The sequence below is a fragment of the Lactuca sativa genome, chromosome 6, assembly GCF_002870075.4.
Source record: "Lactuca sativa cultivar Salinas chromosome 6, Lsat_Salinas_v11, whole genome shotgun sequence".
NCBI lineage: Eukaryota > Viridiplantae > Streptophyta > Magnoliopsida > Asterales > Asteraceae > Lactuca > Lactuca sativa.
Window position 1 is genome coordinate 138,436,874 of NC_056628.2, and position 6,345 is coordinate 138,443,218.

General features: G+C 37.9%; 1 non-coding gene across 1 annotated transcript; it reads left to right on the forward strand.

Annotated features, from left to right (window-relative positions):
* Window positions 1-269: 269 nt before the first annotated feature.
* Window positions 270-401, forward strand: LOC111881959 (small nucleolar RNA snoR104). The gene has a single exon (XR_002847005.1). It is a non-coding gene; the product is annotated as a small nucleolar RNA snoR104 (small nucleolar RNA).
* Window positions 402-6,345: the final 5,944 nt, after the last annotated feature.

Sequence of the window (6,345 nt, forward strand, 5' to 3'; positions counted from 1 at the left end):
TTGTGATATTAATTTGTCCAATAACTTTTGATGATCATGTGCATAGGGGTAAAACGGGAAGAGGAAATGCTCGGGAGATGGGCATTGAGAGTTTCCTTGACTTTGTTCTAGCCCTGGAAAACAAAGACACTCCAGAGGGAATTACATATCTTTATTGATGTTTAGATCTTAATGGAAGAGGCTTCTTTACAACAGCTGATATTCACACCCTTTTCAAGTATAACTAATTATTATTAGGAAATAGGAAATTGAAAATTGGAAGTAAAGGAGGGGAGCATTTAAAGTTTAAATGTTGCCTGATATACCCTTCCTACAACAAAAAATAAAAATGAAAAATCTCTGCTTTTCCTACTTGTTGCACGCGAGACACGTCTGCAAGCCTCTTGACTATGAGATACATATTTTCACCATATATTTGTAATAAAAAAATAAAAAATTGATTTGATAATTGATTGGTACACTACACTACAGGGATGTGCACCAAAATTAAATTTATTTACTATTAGTGGAATTCAAGATATGTACAGGAGTGTTTGTTGCCTTTATAATTGGTACAATGCTAACATGGAGGACCTTGGCATTGACAGGTTTTAAATTAGTCTAAATTATATTTATTTACTACTAGTGGCATTCTTATGGATAAAGAAAATAAAAGGTGATGAATTCTAGTGTTCTGTTTGCAGGATTAATCCCTTGTGCTGTTCTATTAGTGGGACTTTTCTTTGTACCAGAATCTCCTAGATGGCTGGTATGTGAAGTATCATGATTCATGAAGCTGTTTAATTTATCTTCAAGAAATTATGTTTGACATCATGCATGCAGGCAAAGATTGGAAGAAAGAAAGAGTTTGATGCAACCCTAAGAAAACTTAGAGGGAAGGATGCTGATATATCTGAGGAGGCGGATGAAATCCAGGTGTTCATTTCAAAGCTCTCAACTTTTTTTCTTATTTTTGTTAACGAATAAAAATTATAGAATTCTTTTTATGTGTTATCAATGGGGTCTTGAATATGTTGATAGGATTATATAGAAACACTACAAAAGCTCCCGAAGGCCAAAATATTCGATTTGTTTTAGAGAAGATATTTGCGATCTGTCACTGTAAGTTTATTTTCTTGATAACTCTTGTTGGCTACTTTAAAAAAAAGATTTTTATAATTGTAGTCCGAATCTTGTTTTGACCATACATGGTACTTTTTTTTTTTTTCTGTAATTGTAGTCTGAATCTTGTTGGCTACTTTAAAAAAAGATTTTTCTAACTTGCTCCTGGACGTGATTGTGCTATTGAGTTTGATCTTGGAAGTGGAAGCTATAATGTAACTTGCTATTGCTCATACAACTTTTGTTGGAATGTGAGTATCATAATTCATGCATTTTTATAAAAGTTTAAAATATTAGTTTATGTTTTTTCTATATAAAAGATAAAATATTTTTGTTGCTATTGTTGTAGTGTACAAAAGAAACTCATCGCCTTGTGGACTGTGAAACTGTGTCCAAATGGATTATGAAGAAAAGTGCAGAGTCTGAAAATATGAATTGGTAAAGGTCTAAATTGCCCCTTGGCAGGTATGCTGATCGAATTGCTAATGCTAAATGGGAAGTTAAAGAACATGGAATGGAACGCAAAGGTGATTATTTTTAATTTTAGCACCAAATATTTTAAAATATCATTTTTTTTATGTTAAATCATAACTATAACTCAAGGTGCTATATCTTTTATCTGTTGTTTGTAATGTTGATATGATAACATTAGTTAATAACATATTTATATAACAACTCTATCAGTTAGCTAAAACTGATTATGTCATTAATATATTAAATTTCATAATTATTATTTATTACATTAATGCTTTTAATATGTTCTTTAGTTGCTTACACCATCAGTTCTCAATGGTCGATTAGTTAATGCCCACCAACATCTCCTAGCACTAAGGATATCAGATTATCTTGGAATACACCAAGTTCTGTGATATTTTCAATACCAATCATAAGGAGGAATTACAATATGGTGTTATGGAAGGAGTCAATCTCTTAGGGAAGTAATGGAGCCAAAAGAAGGTAGTCTACTCTAGGTGCAGTTTGTTATTATTCTATTGGTGATTTGAAGCATGGAGTTGATTCCTCCTGCAAGTGAAGTTACTTAGTTGGAATTTGATGTACATAGTAGATTAGATGCAAATTTATTTATTGTAAGAAATAGAATTGTATGACATTAAATTTAAGCAATGGATTCTATTTTTTGTATATAATATTTTATTTTCAGTTATGAAACATTAAATACAAATTTAATTAGAAAATAAGTAAACCTATAAAGATTTTTTTTAAACATTTAAAATTATGATACGCAAAAATGTGTGTCATCTTCATTTATGACATGGCCTTTCTTGACAGGGGCTTTCTTAATACGCATTACGTGTCATTAACACGCGCGTCGTAAGGTTACGACACGCGAATGCATGTCGTCTTCCTTTATGACTGGGCCTTCCTTGATACGCATTGCGTGTCGTAAACGCCCGTCGTAATTGCGCGTCGTAAATGAGCGTCGTAAATGCGCGTCGTCTATAGACGACGCGCAAAAGCGTGTCGTCTCTCTTTATGACAGGGCCTTCCTTGACACGCATTTGCGCGTCGTTTGAGCCTTTTACGACGCGCAATGAGCGTCGTAAAAGGTTGTTTTTCTAGTAGTGCGCCTTGCCATGATCTCCTAAAGTACCTGAAACAATAAACTGAAAACTGTAAGCCCGAGGGCTTAGTGAGCTACACCCAAAATACCAATACCACATTGGCAATACCATATCAGTAACAATCAGTCAATCAACATGCATATTGGGCCATCGGCCTGACTGGACCGCCCTGCGGGGCCTACAGTCTATCTGGATCTATCCCGAGCCTTCGGCATGACTGGTTCGCCACGTGGGCCTACAGTCTCCCCGGACCGCTCATAGGGTGTGTGGGCCTTCAACACAAAACAGGATCGCCTCAACCCAACCAAAAACAAATAACTATGTGCGCATAACTATCATATACTGGCATATACAAACATCAAGCATATCTATCACTGGTCATCAATCATAGAATTCTCTCATAACTAGAGTACCGTCCTAGCAGGTCACTAACATACCAATCCCTACGGATCATAAGAGCATAGCATACTGTCTACCCTGATTCCGATCTAACAGATCATAACCACATATAGCATACCATAACAATAACAACTAAAGGGTCGGCCTTGGTGCCGTAGACCCTATCGATATAGTGAGGGTAACTCACCTCAGAGATGTCGACTCGGAAAGTAAACTCCAACTCCCGGATCACTTGACACAAGCCCCACTACCTATAGCACAATATACTCGTAAGTCCTTAACCTTATAAGGTACTCCATAACCTACTAGTCAACCCCTGATCAAAGTCAAAGTCCTTAGTCAAGGTCAACAATCCATGTTGACCTCGACTCGTCGAGTTCCTTGAAACACATTCCAACTCGCCGAGTCATCAGGGTGACTCGTCGAGTTCCTTTGATTCTCGATGAAACTTTAAGGCCACCCGTCGAGTTCCCTCCTTGCAACTTGACGAATACACACGCATACATATCCAGGAGAAAACTCATCCGCCTCGCCGAGTTGTTCTTCAACTCGTCGAGTCTATGGAAATCATCATCGGACTCTCCGAGTTGTTCATCCAACTCGTCGAGTTCACAACCATCTTTATGTGACTCGCCGAGTCCATTCAGTCCTTTTCCCATACAGACCTATTTTGAGTCATGCAACGGCTCCAACTCACAGATCCAAGCTTCTAGGGCATGCTCAAAAGGGACCTTAATCACGAGGCGATCCTGTTTTGTGTTGAAGGCCAAGTTTCTAGGGCATGCTCAATAGGGACCTATTTTGAGTCATGCAAACTTTACGTGCATGCATGGCTTTATAGGCTCCAAATGCCAAATCTAAGCTCTTAATGGGGCTTCATGCTCAATAGGGACCTTAATCACGATCAAAACTGTAACTTTATGTTTCTAGAATCCAAAGAGGGTCCGATCTGAAGTTACAACTTCAAATCTAGCCCATAGCTCATCATACCAACTTGATATTCCAAGAAAACCCTAAAACTCAACCAATAGAGGAAATTTATAAGGAAAATGACGGTTTGGGTACGTCTGGAAGATTATATCTGAGATAAGTATTGATTTCCACACTCTAAATGCTCCAATCTCCTTCTCCTCCACGTCTTCTCCTTCCAAAGATCCTCTTTTCAAGCTTCAAACACACACAAGGCACCACACACGAATAAGGGATCTCAAGGACTCTTTAGAACTGTAAAGAGGTCCAAGGGAGGCTAAGGCCCCTTTAAATAGGGGTACAAACCCCGAGATTTAGGTTTTCATCTGCCTGCTCCTACTCGCCGAGTCCCAATATGGACTCGTCGAGTAGGTCACTTAACACGGGATCCCACCCCCGCTGCTACTCGACGAGTAGGGCAACCTACTCGTCGGGTAGAGCTTAACCCAATACATCTTATTTAAAACAATACCTGAGAATTGGGGCATTACACAATAACGCGTCCTTTAGATAAGGGATCATGTAGTCCTCCATTCTCAAGATATCGTGTGGACAAAGACATGGAATAAAGTCATACTCATTGTCTAATAGTTTGTTTCCCGATTTCTGATTTGTTTGACATAGAAATTAATTAAACACATCAATTTATTCCTGACCGGGCCCAACACATAAGTCAACACAAAATCATCGAGGGGCCCAATATATCGCTTTTAATCCTCTTAGGATAAAAGGAAGAGATAATCTTTGACTTATATTCTTGTAGTATTTACTTCTTAAATCGTACAAAATAATACGTTTAATAACATCAAGTTATTGATGCGTTTACACACTATCAATGCACAACCAACTTGTAAACAATAACTAATATATCTCGGTTTAAAGACTATGCTATTATCGTCTCACAATCATTCATGATAAATTCCATCAAGTGATTCATATGAGCTTGGGTTTAATCTAATACTCAAATATTATTTCAGGAGCACTCATGAACATTGCAACAAACCTTTGCTATGTCCAAACACTTATACAATCTACAAACCAATTCATGATAGTCTAACCTCATAGCCTACTTCCAAAGTATGATCGACTGCGGATAATTCGAATAATCCTATTATTCTGGAAGTCAAAACATGAAAAAGTGAAACAATAGTAAACAATTTACACAAGATAGTAACTTTACTCATAAAAAAAAACCTCTTTATTTAATCATCAAATGTCAATTACATTTTATCTATTACAAGTTTCTAAACAATTATCTAACCACTGAAACTAATATCATCCTTTAGACCAATGCTCCTCACATGCTGTAAGTGCTTAACCCTGCTTAGACCCTTTGTGAGGGGATCTACTGGATTCTCCTCTGACGATACCCTCTTGAACACGAGGAGTCCCTCCTCTACCTGATGTTTGAAGAAGTGGTATTTTCTGTCGATGTGTATGGATCTACCATGATCCCTTGGTTCCTTGGTTAACGCAACTGCTCCTTCGTTATCATAGAAAATTTCCATATGCTCCTTTATGGCTGATACAACTCCAAGGTCTCTGATGAAGTTCTTCAACCATATTGCCTCCTTCGATGCTTCGCTCGCTGCTATGTACTCTGATTTGCACATTGAATCATCTACAGTCTCCTGCTTGGAACTTTTCCAAGTCACTGCTCCTCCATTCAGGGTAAATACCTAGCCCGACTGAGAGTGGAAGTTATTTCTGTCGGTCTGAAAACTAGCATCACTATACCCTATCACTCTCAAATTTTCACTTCCACCAATTACAAGGACCCAATCCTTCGTCCTTCGTAGATACTTAAGAATGTTCTTTACTGTTATCCAGTGAGCTCTACCAGGGTTCCTTTGATATTGACTAACCATGCTCAAAGTAAAAGCCACATCAAAACGAGTAGACGTCATAGCGTACATGATCTAGCCAACGACAAAAGCATATGGTACTCGACTAATTTCCACTATCTCGGCATCGGTACTCGAACTTTGAGTCTTACTCAATTTTGTATTGCCCTGGATTGGTAACTCCCTTTCTTGGAATTCTCCATGCTAAAACACTTTATCCAAGTAAGTACTTTGACTAAGTCCTATTAGTCTCTTACTCGTATTTCTCAATATCCTTATCCCTAGAATATAAGCAACCTCTCTGAGGTCCTTCATAGCGAAACACTTCCCAAGCCAGGGCTTAACCTCTTGCAAAGTTGGGATGTCGTTTTCTATGAGTAGTATGTCATCCACATACAATACCAAGAAGCTAACTATACTCCTACTAGCTTTGACATGCACGCAGGACT